The sequence below is a fragment of the Helicoverpa zea genome, chromosome 4 (assembly GCF_022581195.2).
Source record: "Helicoverpa zea isolate HzStark_Cry1AcR chromosome 4, ilHelZeax1.1, whole genome shotgun sequence".
NCBI lineage: Eukaryota > Metazoa > Arthropoda > Insecta > Lepidoptera > Noctuidae > Helicoverpa > Helicoverpa zea.
In genome coordinates, this window is record NC_061455.1 from 2,232,640 (window position 1) to 2,253,817 (window position 21,178).

A 21,178-nucleotide genomic window follows, 5' to 3' on the forward strand; every position below is an offset into this window, starting at 1 on the left:
TTTTTAATGCTTGAAGACCTAGCCTAACAGTTACAATGGTCGATTGATCAAGGTTTCATTGATAATATCCATGGTCAATACATGGTTACGTGACTATGTTTTGTATAAGCATGATATCAATTTAATCATGACTTCTACTTCCCTAAAAAGTTAGTTAACGTGCTAATCGCATTTGCAATACCATAATAATATGTGTAGTACAATGTTTTTTTTATTTTTATATTTAATATTTAAAAATGTAAATTATATGCTTGAAAATAAATAAATACCATATATGTGTGTAGTACATACGAAAACATAGTAAATACGAAATGAGGAGGTCAGATAGGCATGTAAAACACCTAGTTGCATCCTGGTAGTACAGAAGTCAACCACAATATAGTTGGAAAAAGGCCAAAAATGTTTTTTGTTTTGTTTGTAACAAAAACACGGTCCAAATAGTCGTTTAAAGAGACTAAATTCATTTGAAATAATTTGAGAGCTAAGTACTTCCTGGAACGCACACGCTTAAACTTTGTGGTTTCAGCTAGTTTTTTTTTTTGTTGCTACTTTTTTGTTGAAGTAACAAACAATGCAAGAAGCTGTTAATTAGATATTTTGCTAATTTAAATTATCTCAAAACAGTGTAAGATAGAAGCAAGTCATTGTATTAAGTTTAATTGAAAGGTAAATAGCAGTAGCTACATATTTCTGTAGGATATTTTTTGCTATCATTTTATAAATACTCTATGTCGATTTACCGTATGCATGCCTACATTACATAGATATTTGTATGCAATCGGCTACTCATATAATATTGTAATGTCCGATGAAAACACGTTGACAGGTACCTAACAACATTTTTCCCAAAGTGCGAAACCTTTTTTCCTGTTTTTGAACTATGAATCACTTTGTGGTCTTCGTAAAGAATGCGCTCAAAAGATTTTAAACCAAAGTTTGATTTAAATAGAGACTGTTTTTGGGAACTAAAATGCTATGTATTTTTTCAAATTACATTTTTCTCATGCTAAAACGATTAATTTGTAGTGTAGTAGTATCTACAGAGATAATTTCTTTGTAAGTATGATAAAACAAGCTGCGTACGGTTATAAGTAATCTCTAAATCGTAAACGTATCTTGGTCAAATTCAATGTTTGGCGAAAAGATAAAAAAATGTTCCGAGTCATTTTTCACTCACTAGGAAAGAGAATCCTGCTTGTGACATAAAACTAGAAACATTAATACAATCCCTTGTTTTCTTTGTTTGCCCTTAATGGTGACTTTGTATGTAATTTTTCCCATTTTTCCTTAGCAGCGAAATATTCCAGACAGTAGGTATACCATCAAATGCATTTTTAAACTGTACCTACGTTTATTTTTATTGAAATAAACCCACACCAACACTTAATAAACAAAAAAAACTTGACATGAATTTTAATTCAAAATTGTCTCTAGCTATGTAATCCTTTGCAACAAAAGCATAGTTTCATAAAATATAGAATCTTGGTCCGCAAAAAGAGTTTGCATCATACTGAACAGGGTGGTCCATGTTTCAATCCACCGCCCTGTACTTGTAGACCCCATAAAAGACCCATTAATGACATTAGCTTTTACTTAAATATATTCCCAACCATAGTCCCTTGGGTATTTTCTTTAGTGTGACCATAAATTGACATTGCCAATGGTATTACTCGTAATGGGATGCCATAGACGAGTGACCCCTGGTCGGGCAATAATCCTGTAATCTTTTATTGCAAGAAAATTGATCGATTGTTGCTACAACTGCAACAATCGATCCATTTGACTGACCTTAGAATAGGATTTGGGGTGAGTCAGTAGCTAAGTACTGTCAACTTCGATTTTTCCTGCCTCTGCAATCAAGTAAATAGGTAAGTACAGTGTGTCAAAAGTATCTTTGATTTGTTCAGCTACTTTTGATGCTTACTGTACCTGAAAACATTCATTCATAACATTATTATTTGTAAAACTGATAAATTAATTGCCTTTTACATGCCAACGAGTATGGAATTATTTTGATCAACCAAAGTGATCAACATATTTAATTTATTTATACATATAAAGCACCTACGAGTTTTCCCTTTACAAAACTGTACCTACTTAATAAAATTAAAAATAAAATAAGTACAGGAAAAATGTGTTTCGAAAAACCGTCAACGTCTGCGGTGAATCGGTGAATTGTTATAACTCTGTGGAAGGAATCATTAAGGTTTTAAATAGCTAAATATTTGCGCAAGAGTTACTCAGAATTTTGTCTTTGTAATAGTAATGACGTCATAGGTTGTTGTTGTGGAGTCAGAAACTTATTTTTTATGCATTATGAATCATCAGTATTTATCACGACTGTTTTTTTTTCTGGTGTATTTAGGCAAAGGTGGTTCTAGGATACCTATTTATCAGCAGTTCCGGTTAGGGAACTTAAAGCTATTTTTAAAGCCTCTTGGGATGTTTTTAGGTGCCTGTATGCCATATTAAAAACTTTAAATAGATATTTACAGCACTATAAATATATACACTAAAATTAAAAACTAAAAAGCGGTCAAAAATTCAAAACATCTTTATAGAAGTTTATCCTAGTAAAAAGTGAAAACTAAAATCCGTCAAATAATCCTTAAAGAAGTTAAAAGTGAACTCCGTAAAATCTTAACTCATATCCCTCTATTATTACTGCCAAAATAGGCCTTAAAAAGCACTATCCTCACTTTCAAATGAGGTCAGAAGGCACATCAGTAATTCATCATAGTTCCCTCACGAAGTCTGTTCCGGCGGCAGTTCGCTTCATGAATTTCAATTAAATTCGGGCAAAAATGTCCCATTGATTGACTGATGACTTTTAAACCAAAGAGTTTGCATGAAGATAGGTGTTATCCTTTTTTATCTAATCTCTGGTCCTTTAAAAAACAAAAAAAAAATAGTTTATTAGTGTCCTGTAAATAAATCAAGTTTCATCATCAGTCTCAACAACAATTAAACGTCAAAACAATATAATGTTTCAATACCTACTTAGTAAACAAGACTATTATTGTCCGCACTTTCTAAGAAAAATACAATAAATCAATAATGCTTGTTATTAATAATAACGTTATTATTGGAAATAATAGTCTCACACAATATTGCAGACCGTTCGTTGTAATACATTCTCATTAATTAGTCTTATTTTTATTTATTGTACATTTATTACCTTTATTGGTGTCCAGGAAAAAAAATATAGGTACCACCATAAAGTATTTCTATATCATGAGCATACGGGGACATATTTTTTTATCTTTCAACCATTTCAAATATCGAACCCTTTGCTTGAAATCAGACCATTCAAAGTAATGTTCCCATTTCCAATAAATCACTTAATTTTAGTCTCAAAAATTCCTCTTTTAACAACAATAAAAAAAACAGTATAAAACTCCAATTTCAAAAAAAGGACAATAAATTCAACCTTTTTCATTACAACCTTATTTCGTAACCCACGCGTTTAGTCAAACAAACGTACTGGCACTTTATGTTTTCATCGCTCCCTTTTAAGACGAAGGGGAAGAACACATGACCTGTATTCTATAACTATGGCAGATTATAACGTCTGTCTGTCCCTTAAGACCCACACAGTAAACAGTCGGCCGACAGTTGGGCTGAAAGTTAGAAATAAATATTTTTTAAGAACATCGTGAATTTTGAGTCTCCGATATCAGATACTGGCCTACCTGACCGTTGTAATGTGCGTACTACAATAAATTCCCATACTGATTTATATGAGTCCGAACAAACTGTCGTCGGCCGATTAAAAGTTTGCAGTATGCTACTCTAAGAGCCTTTTATATTTGCTTGATATATTTACAGTTAGGGGACTCGTTAGGGTACGAAAAGTACTCAGACAGACAGACATTTGAATAAAGACGCGAATAATATGTTTAATTAATTTTGCATTTTGTTATGTGTAGTAATGTCGTTTGAGGGCTTAATTTGAAATCTTATGTATGGTAATTGTGTGGTGGCAATAATAAGTCGTGGTGGCCTAGTGGGCAAAGAACCAACCTCTCGAGTATGAGGGCGCGGGTTCGATTCCAGGTCAGGCAAGTACCAATGCAACTTTTCTAAGTTTGTATGTACTTTCTAAGTATATCTTAGACACCAATGACTGTGTTTCGGATGGCACGTTAAACTGTAGGTCCCGGCTGTCATTGAACATCCTTGGCAGTCGTTACGGGTAGTCAGAAGCCAGTAAGTCTGACACCAATCTAACCAAGGGGTATCGGGTTGCCCGGGTAACTGGGTTGAGGGGGTCAGATAGGCAGTCGCTTCTTGTAAAGCACTGGTACTCAGCTGAATCCGGTTAGACTGGAAGCCGACCCCAACATAGTTTGGGAAAAGGCTCGGAGGATGATGATGATGTATGGTAATTGTGTGGTTCATGCCCTCGGCAATAGTTAACGTTAACCTGATATTAGAATCTAGTGAAGCTTTTGTTTTAAGTATCATACTTCTTTTGTTACTTGTGAAACGCGCCGTCGGGCGCTACCGTTATCCCAATTAAATTATTGGGGGATGATCATGAACACGGTAATTTACGTGATTTTTAATTTAGTCTAACAAAACAAAGTAGATCTACAGTAATCAAAACGTCAGTAATTTACTTGGCTCCCATAAAAAATAAAGGTTTTTTTATTTTTTATTTCTCTGTCCTAATTCCTACCAAAAAGAGGGAGATTTTCCATTGGATGTTTGATTGTTTTTGCATAGGAAAGCATCTGTCTTTCCTTCTCCTCCACAAATCATTATCTTCGATTCTATATTTTCAACTAAACGTCTCAATATTTTAAAATAACCACCACCTATTCTATAATAGTAACACATTAAGATACAGCCTTCAGAACGCCTCTCTAAACGTACTCAGTCATGGCAATTTGTAACCGAAGGCCCATGATTCACCATCAACAACGGTTGCTAGGCAACGAGCAACTGTTGCACAATTGACATTGATGAAGATTGCGAACGTTGCAAATTGTTGCGTCAACCTATCATTGGCTTTTTTTAGGGTGTGGCGAAAATTTTTTGCCTAAATTATTTTTGTGGCAATGAAATTAGGTGGTCAGATAGAACTTTGTAACTTGTATTAAGGTTGTATGTGGGAATATTTTATAGTATATTACCGATGGGTTGAGTAATATACTTAAGGTTAGATTTAAAAAAGTATCATCTCTTCATGGAGCCCCCAAATATTTCTAGACTTCTTGGACTATTATTAGATTTGTCCTAGTTCTATCCTCTATTTTACATTTATGATTATTGATTAGCAAATTAACTTAAAAGCCTTAGGGCTTGGTGAAAGTCGTTTCGAAATATCCACATGATATAATTCAATAAGCATGTCAATATGAAATAAGTGATATTTGTATAAAACTTCGAGATGTAGCGTTTAAGTTATAATATGCCATGAAGACCAAGATAATATTTCAGTTAGATTTATTTTATCTGGAATCCATCAAATGTCGATAACATAATATGCCCCAAACATGTAACGATGCGGGCATCCAACCTCTGACCTTGACCCACAAGTCCGACTCTGCGACATTTGGGTCACTTACCAAAGCCAATAGATTGCCAAAATCTCCAGCCGAAGCAGGCCGTTATATGCTATGAATTTATTAGATAACTTCATTACTGTTATATCGTTTACTCGATAGACTATAAAGGTCGGTTATATAGAGTTATACTTTGATCTTAGCCTCGAGAAGCGATGGTTTATAGAATAACCGTTTACACTGCTTATGTAAATGAAAGACAATTTCGAAACGTCAAGCATGTTGCACGGTTAAACTGATCCATAAAGGTAACCATAGAACCATAGAACATAGAAAAAAGTACTGACAATAGATATTATATATGTGATATAGATTTAGATTTTCATGTATCTAGATACTCAAAAATACAACTCCCACTATTAGATATATTGGCAGATTAGATATATTTGGCAGAGAAGCTTTTATAAGATATGGCATAAGTAACTTTGATCTGTCTACTACAAATTCAAAGATGTCTAAGAAAAATACTTGGACCAAATAAATTAGGTTAAGCCGATGATAACACGTGCCTAAGTTAAGAAGGTATTATTATTATAATATCATTAGCCGTTAATTTCTAGCCCAATTCACTACAATAGGACTGGTAGGGTCCCATTCAAGTCTGACCTTGCGTATAACGAAACGGAAGTCCCGGGGCTCAGCCGTTACTAATGGCATACTAGTTAGTTACATATTATTATGATTTTATAATGTAATACAATGTTTTATAAAAAAGAGGCACTTTGAGGAATTTTGTTGATATTTTCCAAGACAAATTTAAGAGTACAAAAAGTAGTGCTCCATTGATCGGGGTGAACGCAAGCGCAGCGGTAATCCATAGGGGTTTCGATTCCTGAGTCTAAGAAACATTCAAAAAGGAGCCCGGAGTTTGGAAGTTGGCGGTGTTATACCCCCGTGCAAGAAAAGGCACGTAAAGCCGAATGCTACACCGTAGCAGTCGTTCTTACAATTCCACGTTTAAAAGATCGTCAGGCGGATTTGAGAAAACGCCGACACAAGTACCTAAGGTGATTAAACTTGCAGCCCACACAATAAGAAAAAAAGGAAGAAGTAGTTCTCTGGAACATTTCATGAGCCTACTAGTGTCTACCCGTCTTTCAGTGATGTCATAACCTCTACGTAAAACCGTCGACATTTTAAATAATAACAACCAAAATCGTCTTTAGTGAACAGTTAGCAAGTCAGCCTAAGCCTAAGTACGTGAAACGATGTCTACGTAGGAGTAAGTAGGAGATAAAACTTCATTATTCTGTTGTTTATGTATCTACATATTGTGTTACCTACATACTTAGAGAATTAAACCAACTGGAGACGACATTGTCGTGCCTTTTTCCTTTGACAAGGGTACAAGAGTTGAGTAGAGTCATTCACATTTTATGTGTGTGCGTTAGGTTTCTGCTTAAGTTTGTCCATTTTTATTGGGTGCATGCGTAAAAAATATAATATGGTATTCGTGATCAAATTAAGAAACTTCTTTTTTGTGGGAAGTCGTTTAAAATATGCATTAGTAAACTATCTCTATTTGTTGCGTTACCTCGCCACATGAAAATTGGCAGACATTTTTGCATAGAGATTAGTGCTCATAGCGTTTCCAGTTAGTTAAATACTCTAAGAACACATATTTTTCCACACGTAATTCAGTAATAAATAACATCCAATCATTATGTTATTCGCTGGTTCATGTAACAACTTTCTAGAACTTATTATGACATAACATTTGTGTGTTTATCCGTCTCTCACGTAGAACACCGATATTAATTAATTAGGCCGCTTCCAATAATGAAGCTTTAGTAATGTGTCATATATATATAATATTATATTATAATTGTTTACCTTTCAGTTATTATTTGATTCGATCGTGTTATGTTTCTAGTCGACCCAGTGATAGTTACCTAGATACTAATTTTAGCGAGTCAAAAACATCTGACTATCGGATTTTCTTTTTTTTGTCAGCTAAAGAGTTTGTTTGTCTGAATCTCAGGGATTTCTTGACAGATTTGAAAATTTCTTGCAGTGTTAGATAGCCCATTTTTTCGAGGAAAATTGAAGGCTACTTCTATTTTTATATAGCCAGTTATGTAAACAGAAAAGAAAAGTTACATGACAGAAGTAACTAATGACGTAAAATAGTTTCCGGCAGGAAACAAGTTCCCAAGGGACGCGGGTGAAACCGCCTTAATAGCTAGTTTAGTTATATTCTCGATTTCGAATGGTCTATAGACAATACCGTGTTCACGGACTCTATTAGGGACAGAATTTGAATATCATTGGAGCGGTAATGAGAAATAATAAGGTCGTTCACATTTCATTACATGAATACTTTATTTGACCTAGAACATCGTTGTATTACGCCGATATTCTATAAAGGGGTAAGCAGAGCCGCACCAAATTCATTTTCCCCTATTGACCTTCATTTACTTAAATTATACAAATAATGATACCTGTTTCCTGCCTTAGATTCGATTATAGATCTCTTATTTCGTCTCCTATTAATCTGTGCTCTATATAATATCTACTCAGATGTCAGCATAGCTTAAATACATCACTTAATTTACTTATAACCAAAACTACAAGAAAAAATCTGTTACCTTGTCCAAAAGGGTCTAAATAAGTAAATTAACATAAAGTTCCACATTAAAAAGACACAAATATACTCTCAAGAAAATAACATTCCAAATTCAAAAAGTCAAACTACACAGATCAGTCTCTCTTAGCAACACAGATCGCCTAGCAACAGGCTAAACTACGGCCATAGAGACGACGCTCTGATTTGATTTAAAACCGTCTACAGAAGTTGTTCGAGGGCGTCTCGAGGTTAGAAATAATAGAAAAATCCCTCCCCTCGTCCCTTCACCCCTGACACCCTCTCGGCGCCCTCCGACCTTCCCCAATGTCCTTGCGGAGGTTAGGTCAATAACAGACTCCCTAGATATATTATATCTAACTATTTATCTCGTATGATTATGGAAGAGTTTGTTTCATCATTCTGATTGGATCATGTTTCAAAGCTTAATTTTTAGAAATGTCATGTTTTAGGGGTATTTTTATTAATGTTTGAAGGTTAAGTTCCAAGAACTGTTTTGGTTAACAGAGAAATTGCTTACAGGATAATTACGTCCTCATATAAATAGTCTGACTAATTTCGGCTTAATCGGCCTGTATTGTTTGTAATCATCCTATTAACATTTTACATTACTGCCCTGGAGCCCGATTCTCCTAATTTTACTTAAGCGACATACGATTCACCTTCGACTCGATTCGACTGAGATCCAATCCCGACTCGATTACGATTGAAGCGTATGTGGCATTCCTCTATTTTTTCTTTGAAATAAACGTTTTTATCCTTTTCTGTCATTCAATAATGAATCATTTTGTCTGCAAATGATTTACGATTGCAAAATGATTGTAAAGCAAACTACCGTATAGACCAAAATCACCAAAATAGCAGACCAATCGCACATCAATCAAATGTCAATCGAATACGATTGGTCTTTTATTACTTAGTAGCAGAATGCCCGATATGGTTAAAACTGCTATTGCGATCATATTACTATTCGATTTCTATTCGATTTTGACATTATTAACTTAGGAGAATCGGGCCCCTGTTAATCTTAAAACATTATAGATATTATTAGGTAGTAGGCGTAAAATGGCACACAAAATACACCGCAATTTCCCTTTCGATATTAATAATTTTGGAATACCTATATAAATGTAGCTTGACGTTTCAAAAGAGCTTTTATAGGCCTAATTAAAACAATTTAAAAATGTGTTTGAATTATCTATACTAAAGTAGTAAAGAGGAGCCGTTTTCCAGCGGTTTCACTCGCGTCTCGTGGGAATTACTGCCAGTACCGGGATAAAATATGTAGTGGGTAGCTTTCCAACAGTAAAAGATTCTTTCAAATCATTTCAGTAGTTTCAGAGCCATTAGGGTTCAGACAAAAAAAAACATCTTTATTATAATTATACAACTTTTACAATACCTACAACTTTTCTAAGTTTGTATGTACTTTCTAAGTATATCTTGGACACCAATGGCTAACAAAAAGGTGAAGGAAAACATCTTAAGGAAACCTGGACTATTAAATCTGATATCACCAACCCGCATTGAGCAAGCGTGGTGATAAACGCTCAATCCTTCTCCGTGTGAGAGGAGGCCTGTGCCCAGCAGTGGGACGATAAAAAGGCTGTAACGCCTGTAACTGTAACTGTATATATGTAATTATAATAATAAGTGTATAAATAAAACTATAAATTACAACTCGTTTTGGTAAGTTTCTCTAATTGTTGTGGAAAATTACTGTCGTTTAGCATAGACGTCAGGTTTCTAGTATAATAATCTGGTTTGTAACATATTAAGAATAATTATAAAGAAAAAATATTCTTAATTTTATTCTTTCTTGCAAAAAAATATAAAATAATGGATGAATACCACAGATGTAGGATAAAAAAATCTAGAACTGGTTTGTGAACGTGCGTACATAGCTATAGTCCAATTTGGAAGATCCGTATATTTATACATATCTAGATTAGGTAACTTATTATAAACAAAATTATTGAGATATTTAGAGCCACATTACAATACAGATAGGCCTAATTAATTAATATACTTTTAGATTATTGAAAATCAATGACGTCAAAGGACTGAATTTTTATGGTATCCTCTTTCAAAACCTAAAAACTTTATGTAAATTTTGACTATTATCAATAGTTTAAGCGTCTGCAAATGAGTTTGGCAACTTTTTGTAAAATGTTTTTGATATGCAAATAGAAATGGCGCTTACGCGTGCCTTTTTTTTTAAAGGAATAACACGTTTTTTATGTATACCGGACTATATCTCTATTATGAAATCTTCTCCCTACCGAGTGAGCTACTGGTTTAATCACTTAATCTAGTGTCAAAGATTTTTTAAAACCGCCTGACGGCCTCTGACATGGAATGAAATGAAAATTGTTAAAATTTAAATGTATTTATATAAAGAAAATAATGTAATTTTGTATTTACTATATATATTAGCTTTACTTAGGCACTATACACATACACGGTTATGTTTTAATGCCTATTTCACAAATGAATCCTGTCTTTTGCATCAGAATTCTAATGTCATCTGCTTTATAGATTGCACCCAAAATTGCTACATAAAATATATACGTCAAAAGTTTGGCGAAAACTCTATGTACATTTATTTAAATAGTAATACTGTTATTGTTATTGTACTTATCACAATAATAATATAACTTTAACAGACTATAATTCACTGCGCTATCTAGATGCACTAAGTGCAGTTCTTTGTTATTTGACATTATAAATCAGGTTCATTGACTTGCTTGTTGCTAATAAACGCAACGCCTAGTCTAGCAACAGAAGTTATTTCTATTGCTTTTCGTTGCTAGGAATAAAGATCCAATTTACTATTATTTAGGGATTAAAATAGGTTCCAAACTATGGTCCATAGATTCATTTTTTTTTTAATAAAAACATGATTTAAATCTTAGCTATAATTAACGCTTATATAAAATAGTTCACAATATTAATTATTAAGTAAGTATTATACTATTGTTTTACTGTAAGTCAAAAGATTTCTAGAAATTATAGTATTCTTAGTTAGTATCATCTTAGAAATCTTAAAATATCACGTTAGATGGAAAAACTGAAAATTTTTAAAAAGGCCCAAGTTTAGCACATCACTGTAACACAAGCTACCTGCGTCTGGGCACAGACGTCGGGCGGTCGTCGCCGTCTCGCTAGGGTAACGTTTTGGTCGCCACGACCTTGTCCGTCCGGCGTGCGCGCAGATAACTGGGCTGTTGGCTTTGTGATAAGCTTTTGCTTTTAGCGTTCTTTGATGTTGTGTGTTATGTGTACTTGAAAATAAGATTGTATATGAGTTCTTTTTTCTAAATATTTTAAATACACATTTGAATTAAGTAGTTGTCATACTTTTAGGTCCTATATTTAAAGACACATACCTAAGTTATAGTCTATGCATATTTTCACTCAAACTTCTGTTGGTTGGTTACTATATAGTATCTGGAATAAAAAATGTTATATTTTAATTAAGTATACCTTTTCCAAAACTCTATTTACCTACCGAGTCCCAAGTTCACTGACAACTGTTTGTAAAAAATTATACAATTTTCGAATTAAAAGTTGTTTTAAGAAAGAAAAACGGATTCTGTGACCGGTGAACTTGAGTCTAAGAAACTTACATTATTCAGAATTTCTATAAGTACTAATACTAAATTCGAAGTGTATTACGAAATAAATATAACGTAATTTGGACGCTTCGTCTTGTTAGACAATACAACATCATTTGCTTTGCATACTACGTCAATCTGTTGTTGTCACATCTAGCATTACTTATAATTTATGTGTCTGTGTTTGTGTTGGTAAAAATAATTGTCTTCTCTTTGGTTTAGTTAGTTTAATTTAGCTAAGTAGTTATTAAGTTATTTTGAATCATTTATTTAATTATGAAAAAGAGATTTAAAAGTAAGAAAAAAAAAAGCTTTTCTTTAATTCAAGTATTTAAGTACTAGTTACATACTTACATTGTTTATCAGCTGACAAAATACAAATAATTTCATGATTTAATATAAAGTAAAATAATGAAAAAATATTATTAATGTACAAACTAAATAACGTCATTGTCTGTTATTTTAATTCAATAAAATGTCCAACCAGAGTCTGTTACGATGTCAAAAAACATATTGCGGGTCAATTGAACACTGACAAATTATAAAAAAAGTGTTATTATAATTTATATCTTGGTATAAAAATATCTGATACATACTTTTTTGACACGGCAGATGATGATAATTTTTTTGATCATGTATCAGAAACTGTGAAGAATCATTAATTAAAGTTTTCGAGTTTTTTTTTAAACGTAAAGCTACGATACACACTTTTTATTGATCTGATGCCATTACTGTCTATAACATTTTTTTTTATTAATAAATAAATTAATGTGATTTTAATATAACATAATAACTTAATAAAAATGATAGAAATTTTGATAGCTGTATTTCATAATATAATTCATAAAATATTATGATCAATAACAACATAAATATGTATGTTTAATTTATATATTATTTTGTATAAATAGATAATATTTTGTAAAATTTTGTAGATACTTGATATTTTTGTGCCAGGGTGTTCTGATTTTTCAACAGGTTCTAAATTCTACTTATTTTGGGCAGAATCAGTAAGAAGCAGGAATATGAAAATCGTCCAGTTTGGAAAAATTGTAATATGTACCTAGGTAAGGTCATCAAAACTAAATTACTATTTCTTTTTTATAAGTCCACCTCAACCTTCAATTACGATTAACTATAAAATAGAGCCTACCACTACTAATTTGTGAAATAACTGGTTTAATAGCAAATCTAAAAAAATATAAAAATGTTATCACATTACCAGCGTCAGTAAATAATTAATTTATGTTGCCAAAACCTGAATATTAATGGCACGCTTTGAAATAGGCCCAATAAATTAATTTTGACGCAATTCCGTGTAAGCACTTAATATAGCCACATCAGTTTTTTATAATGCATGATAAATGTCAAGATAATAATTATTTTATCTATTTATATTGATTTCCTTATTATTTTATTTTTAACTTTTTTATCTTTTTGAGTTTTGAGGCATAACAATGTTTTTCATTTCCGCACCAAAAGTAGCAATGTTTGGTAAAGACTAGACACTAGCACATCAAGTTACTACAATATATTTAATTTAAACTTTATCCCTAAAGTATAAGATACAATATTGTTCGGAAAATTATATAGATTGGAAAAGCTTGATATGCTGGACTGGACTGAAAATGAAAAGACTTATTCTTTAACGGAAGCAGATGCTAACACTCATTATGACCTTTCATCATCACCTTCATGAATCTTTATTTCTTTGGGGAAGTGACATCATCTTTGCAGGATCCATATCAAGGTTCGGTGATGACGGTCTACTGGCTCATGCTTCATCCTAGAAAAAATAACGAGTGACGGCAACAAGGGTTTGGAGCCAAACACAGAAGACAAGAGAGGTGAAAATCCGGTGAGAGGCGTCTACTGCTGCCACTGCTGGGCACTTAGTAAAACTTAGCATCTTCCGTATCCAAGGTAAGGCTATCCAAAGTCCAAAGACTTTTCTAATTATAAATAAAAACAACCAGGCATATTCTTTTCCGAAGCCACTCCCCATTCTTTGGATAAATTAGTGACATTTTCTTAATGCTTATAAAAAGGTTTAATAGGTAGGTAAACAGGTAGCTAAATAGGTAGGTAGGTTTAATAGGTAGGTAAAATATCACCCTAAAGCTAAGCGTCCACTTGTCGGTATCGTACGCAACGGACGCAACGCACGCAACGGATCGTAGTATTATTTATATAGAAACTCAAACAAGATGTGCGTTGCGTACGATACCGACAAGTGGACGCTTAGCTTAAGTAGGTACTGGCAAGGATTTTTGAGACAAGATTCTCGGGTCACACAGACAGTACAAAGTTTCAATGAATATCCAAAATACTGTTCAAAAATATCTAGAGGTATAGTTTATTGACCCTAAGTTTATTCGCGTTGTTATATCAAAATATACGTCATGTTAGGTCACGACAGCGACGTATTGAGCTCTTATCAAGTATAGTCAGCTACAAAAGTCCATTAACACAATCAAAATTACAAAATACTGAAACGCAATATTTTAGGATTCTGTGATACCTTCTTTTTGTTCAAATATCATCAAATGACCCCTCCCGCTGTGGGTGCAGCAGCGGTGAGTGAGGGAGTGTCAGACTCTTACTGGCTAAAAACTCTTTCGAACAATCCTGCAGCCCGGATTCTGTGAGACCTAAAACAAAAAAATATTTAGAAGTTCTGTTATTCCTAAAACACTAAAATCTTTTGAACTTCTGTGATACCTAGAACACTAAAATCTTTTGAGCTTCTGTGGCACCTAAAACACTAAAATCTTTTATAATTTATATATGTCCAGATTATCTTATTCCGTAGTTGTTACCCATATCATCATCATCTGCCGTGCCTTTTCCCAACTATGTTGGGGTCGGCTTCCAGTCTAGCCAGATGTAGCTGAATACTAGTGTTGTTACATACAATTACGGCTAATTTTAATACATATATATCTATTTTATTATTTTGATTATGGTAATGGACTTTTGTTGCTGATTGTACATAATAATTATTTTTACAATTAATAGGTAATTTAGCATCGGCTGTAGCAATCCAAGCGGATTCAATTTTTAGGTCAAATTCTAATTGCTTTCAGTTAGCGATTATATGCGCGGCAGCAAAGTCTAGAAAGTATTTTTTGAAAAAAATATTTTAAAGGATTGATTGGTGACCGGGAAAAAACTATATAGGACAATAAAATACTAATAAAAATGTAAAAAGTAGAAAAACAAAAGAAAATTATATACATTTCTATAAATACTAAAGATAAAGTAGACATTACGCTTATGACTCAAGTAATCACTAAAAATATTTGTGAAAATTATAAATATGAAAGAATTTTCCTTTACAGGTAGTACTTATTAATATTAAACAAACAACCTAAAATTACGTGACTACATTTCCCAATTGAGGTTTATGACACTTAATTTCCTAGTAGTTTTAGTTCATACGCCAATTTACGTCAGAAATTAATATGTACAAGCAAGCATTATTTACCTAAACCTGATTAAAGAGTAGCACACCGGAGACTTTTCAGTCAGCCGACAGTTTCATCGGTCTCTTGATAAAAACTAAAAATGAATAGCAGTACACACATTACATATCTGGTATAAAACTAAAAAGTTTGATTGAATTCACGATTTTCTTAAAAAAATATTTTATTCCAACCATCATCGGGCCAACTGTCGGCCGACTGTTTAGTCTGCAGTGTGCTTATAATTTGAGTCTACATTACAAAATACTATAGATTGGCGTCATTCATCATCATCATCATCATAGAAGGAAATATATTTTTTTAATCGTAAATCAATATTATTGCTGGCTTTCTTAAAATACTTCAATTATTTATAGGTAAATCGACTCATCTGTTTTTTGAAGGAGTATCCACTGTTTATTTTAGTTCATTCTGATTTTATTGACTAAGTCAGAAGCCAGTAAGTCTGACAACCAGTCTTACCTAAGGGTGTTGGATTGCCCGTGCTACTAGGTTGAGGAGATCAGATAGGCAGTCGCTCCTTGTAAAATTGGTACTAAGCTGTAGTTCGATTAGACTGGAAGCCGACCCCAACATAGTAAGGAAAAAATCTAAGCAGATGATAGATTTTATTAACAAAGAATTCACCTTTCAAACTATGTCCAACCGTCCATTTTTGCTATTTCCCTCCATAAACATCATTCTAAATTCAAATAACACTTTTATGGCTACTCACTCTATGAAAAGAGTCACCATTTAAATGTTCTACGTATTCCATTCACAAAATGAACAAAAAGTTTTTATTTCGGCCAGTGTTGCCGCGCTGAAAACCTATAAAATGAGGCCCCACGCTTAGCCGACATTGAAACTAGTCTGTAGTCTATTGTATTAGTATTTTTCCTGTTTGCTAATACAAAAACTGTTGAAGGAAGTAATGACCTAAATGTACTACTGTTTAGATGGTAAATAGGCCGTTATTTATGACTGTTAAGTTAAATTATTTCAAACAATCTGTAGAATCAAATTATATTCTTGAAAATATACCCAGATTAAGTTAAGTTTAAGAGTAGATATAAAAAAATAACGTTATTTTCTTTTGTTTTTTTTATAAATTAAATTCGTAGTAATTCCCCGAACCTATCTTTCAAGCATTCTTTCACTGAAGGTTAAAACATTGCTCTTTACGAGGCCGTCCGATTATAACTAGATAACAATTGGCAACAACACATGTACTGAATGTCCTAAGATGTCATCGTTCCCAATCAAATCCCAACTATTCGAGACGAATCAAATGTTCGCATATCCACACATATTAGGGCACATAAATGTTTATGTATCACATTTTTGCATGTCTGCGTGTATTTATAGCGGTGGGCGTCGGACCACTCGACCTTGTGCTCGAGACAACCCTGGCACCACGACAAGCGATTTCACCTCACCACCACCGAGTGTAGCGGACCACACCACATACATTACTGGCTATGTATGTGCACACCGAACTATCGCTGGTCAAACACAGCGATGTATATCAAACAACGCTTGAGCCCGTCCGTTGTTCGCGCTCGGTATCCGACGCGCGCCTCCAGTCTCGTTTGCCAATTTCGCGCACAAGTTCATCGACTCTTCACAAGGATGCATGAATCAAGTGTAATGATACGATACGGCATCGCCGCTTGTTCCGACCGGACGGTTGCCGCATTGTTTTAGGAACACTGACCTGAATTAACATTGTTTAATGTTGTATAGAATTCAATGAGTTGTGTAAATTGTAGCTTTTTATTTATACAATTAGGTACAATCAAACTTTTTGGCGGTAAATGAACTTTGTTTAGCGAAGGCGTTGTATAGAAAAACATTGTAAATAAATATTATATGTTTTACTGTAATTTGGTGTTTTATTTATTTTGACTACATTTTTAATAGCCTCATAAATTTATTTTGATCTAATGAAAAGATGCCAAGTCTACAAAATCTGTGGCGAGATATTTTTAATTACAGGCGTTCCTTCAGTAACTATCGGAATGCGCTGAATAGCTGTAAAATCGATTTACACATTCTTGGAAAATGTCTAGACTCCAATGCGAGTTATCTTTGAATAAAACACTAACTAATTACACTCAGTTTATGGCATTAGAACATGTTTCTTGATTTCTGTTTTACACTGACAAAGATTACCTACAAATACTTAGGTCTAGCTCATTACTTAGGCATTTTATTGGTAGGACGCAATATTAAACAGTGCCTGCAATTTAAATAGTTTCTAGTGAGAGCCCCAATCAGGCTTATATTAAGTCTTCTCAAGTTCTCAAGTTTAAAACTGGGAACATAATACCATATCCATAAACTATAACATCAATTAATACAATAGTGACTCCTGTGAGGAGTGTCACGCCTACATGCGCAATCAATTGTGTGTCCACACACACAGACGCACACATAGACAGCTTGAATTCGTTCGACCATCGCCCGATCGGGTCACCATGAGATTTTGAAAAAGAAAACAAGATTGCCTATAAAGTCAGACTGAGGACGATGTTAGCCGTTTTTTAAGCACGCTTAGGGTTAAAAGAAAAATATATCGTGTATTAGTCCGTTGAACGGGTTGAATAACTGAATAATTTTGACGTACGGGTTTCTTTAATTCTTAGAAAACATTCCAGATCTTGATATATGTTTGTTAATTAATTACATTGAAATTAGTAGCACAGTTAATCTACGTATTCAATTGTTTTTTGAACTTAGGTGAAGAAGTTTTTAGTTCAGAAATAGACTGACTGTCTATCTGACCTTCATAACCCAGTTACTGATGATCGCGGTACTTTTTGGTAAGACTATAATAGTTGTCAGATTTTCTGGAGATCAGCGGAAAGGCAGAACAAATATATTATAAAAATAATCAAATAGGATATCCGTATTGTCACATAACCTTAGCAAAACTGGGTCATCTAGATTATAAGCTCTATCGCAGAGATAGAAAAACAGATAAAAGTAAATTCATACTGCTCCGGTATTCCCTGAAAAGATAACCTGAAAAAGGTCTCTATATGACATCATGCAAACGGACACACCCTTTTTGTTTTTATATGACGGGGCGATCACGTATTCATTCTGACTAATATTTTTAGTACGAGTGTGTTTGACTGTCACTCTGATAAATTTTCATTTGATGAGAGGTCTGGAAAATTCGTATTTCGCATTCAATCAGGAACCTGCATTATCAAAATAATTTTGTTGGACTTTCCTGAAACTACCTACGTATCACCCGATCCTCCACCCAATGGGTCGTCGCACAGCCTTAAACCTATCCTGATGGGCTGCTGCCTCCTCAAAGCTGAAAGGATTCGCTCATACTCACCACACTGGGCTTGTATAGTGGTGTGCAACCACCACATAAAGCATCCAACTTCGGCAGCTCCCAATGCGCACACGCATAGAAAATACAATATGACCTTATAAGAGTATCAGCACACTACAAACTTTTAGTCGCTCGATACCTTGTTCGGGCTCATAAATCAGTATAGAGATCAGTAAAAGTCCCCAATTGCAACGATCAGGTAATCAGGTAATTAAAATACCTATTGGTAGAATTCTCGATTTTCTTAAAACAATATTTTTTCCAACTAACGGGCCAACTCTCGGCCGACTGTTTAGTCTGCAATGTGAGGTACTATAACTCGAACACACAATATCCAACACGCAAGTCGTGTACGAAACTACTTTTCCCTGTCAGCCTCAATTTTGGCGCTTCCTACTATTTAATGCTTCCGCTTTAAGTTTACAAGTTTTTTAGTAATAGACCGTATCGCTGGTTACGTGAACAACCTGCTAATTCGTAGACCAAACTAGAATTTATTGCTTTAGTCAGTGCCGGATGATAATTTCAAAAGTAGTTATTGTTACGAGCCCCTGGCGTAAGGGCGCTCTAGATATAGGGGGGGGGGTCCGCACAACCGAACTTACCGCTGTTTCTAGATAGTCTATTTGGAAGTTCACTACTTGAAGGGCCCCGTGCTATTTCTAGGAACCCTGCGCTTGCTTGATCCGTCTCTGGCTTCAGTATGTCTGTGGGGCCTAGCTATATACTACCCATAAAAGAGGCAGACCTGATTGTAAAGAATAGAACTCCTTGTTATCAGAGGATGAGGTTATATGCTACTTCTAATTTTCTTTAAATTGACTCTAGTTCTGACTAACGGGAAAACGGTGATGAAAGAGTGAAAACTACGCTGATAAGATTGAACAAAAATTATATCAGCCCTAAAGTGTACCTTTAATAAAATTAAATATTCGGCCTTTAAATAAAAATATGAGGTAGTATATTTCATGATTAAAAATATCCACTAAATAATTACTTTGATTACGTACCTCTACATAGCGTTCGTATAACAGAAACCCCTATAAAAATAGACTTATTTCAGTCACATCTAAGACTAAGCCTAACGCTGTAGATGTCTAACTGAAGATAAATATTCATGTCTCGTATATGTAGGACAGTATTATAACTGCGGTAACCTAAAAGTTTTTCGATTAGACTAACGGCACGTGTAAGATTACTGTCTATTCATTTCACTGACCGATAACGTATTTGAACCTCCATATTTGTTTAATTAAAGAAAATATTAAGAATAAAAATTTGCTGATGAAATCATATCAGGCAAGTTAATCATCCCTACTAATATTATAAATGAAGAAGATAAATTACTTTTCTTTCACGATGCTCGAAAGTCTTGGAATTGAGGCTTCAGGATTTCAAGAGAAGAAAGCCTTAGACATATCATGGTAGACCAAAATTAGACACAGCTCGATAATGATAATGAAATCTTGAAGTCTCTACCATACTACGTATAAAGTTGTCGATGAACATTTCAAGTAGGCAGGTTTATTATGACTACGAGTAGGTACCTATTAGTAAATAATACGAACACAAACAACCAAGTCTAGCCAACTAAAGTAAACAGTAAACTCCCTTGAACTAGGGTATTCATAGAAGAACAAACACCAAGAAGTATCATAGCGAATCCTCCACGTGACCTCAAACTCCTAGCTTCCTAGTACAAATATTATGATAACCAAAAAAAAACTAGACTCCGGGGCAGAACCGTTCGTTGACAAACTAGTATAGAAATAAATATTTAATATAGTACAGTTCAAGGATTATTTAATTTAAGTAAATAATAAATCATGGTTATGTGCAAAATTTTTCACATGTTTGACTTATACGAGGTTAGTTCCCACAGCGTGGCCCTCGTTACGGTAAAGATCTGAAAAAGGTAAGCAATTACTGTTTTTTTGTTGAATATGTAAACTTTAATAGGGACTGTATTTAAAAACTTAAAATTAGCTTCTAATACTAAAATTCTACTAATAAAAATAATAAAATAAACACATGTTGTATGAAAGAACATGTTGAGCAATTATCATCTCTTATACCTATGCAGAAGCATGCAATGATTGAAGAGTATCGAATTTTTTATCTATAAACTATTCTTAAAGAAATTAACGCTGAAAAATGTTAACAAACTTTTGCCAAAACCTAAAAAAGATTTCACATTTAGCGACACCACGAACGGCCGCTTCATAACCTCAAATTATCGTGACCCATATAAGTCAATTGGCGGATATAATTTACATGTGCGAATCACAATGGTTGCCGCGATCAGGCGTGTCAGAGATGTCGTCGACCTTTCCCGTCTTTAGTGTTTGGACTTCTTGGTTTGAAGAAGACTATTTGAGGACGTTTGATTTTGGAACTGAAAAAAACTGGCTGTATAGGTAACTCTACTGGAAGTCCACTGAATAGTAAGAACTTACCAAAGATATTATTTTACCTGACTTTAGTACTTATAGGTGTAAAGGACGAAAATTAATGTGTTTTATTATATTTTCTTAATAAGTTGTGTTTTAAAACGCTTCTTTGAAGCCACAATCGATATTGACAGACAA

At 33.8% G+C, this 21,178-nt stretch overlaps 1 long non-coding RNA gene across 1 annotated transcript; it reads left to right on the forward strand.

Annotated features, from left to right (window-relative positions):
• Positions 1-9,898: 9,898 nt before the first annotated feature.
• Positions 9,899-17,121, forward strand: LOC124630079. Its single transcript, XR_006984373.1, has 2 exons — positions 9,899-13,694; positions 16,604-17,121. It is a non-coding gene; the product is annotated as an uncharacterized LOC124630079 (long non-coding RNA).
• The last annotated feature ends 4,057 nt before the right edge of the window (positions 17,122-21,178 follow it).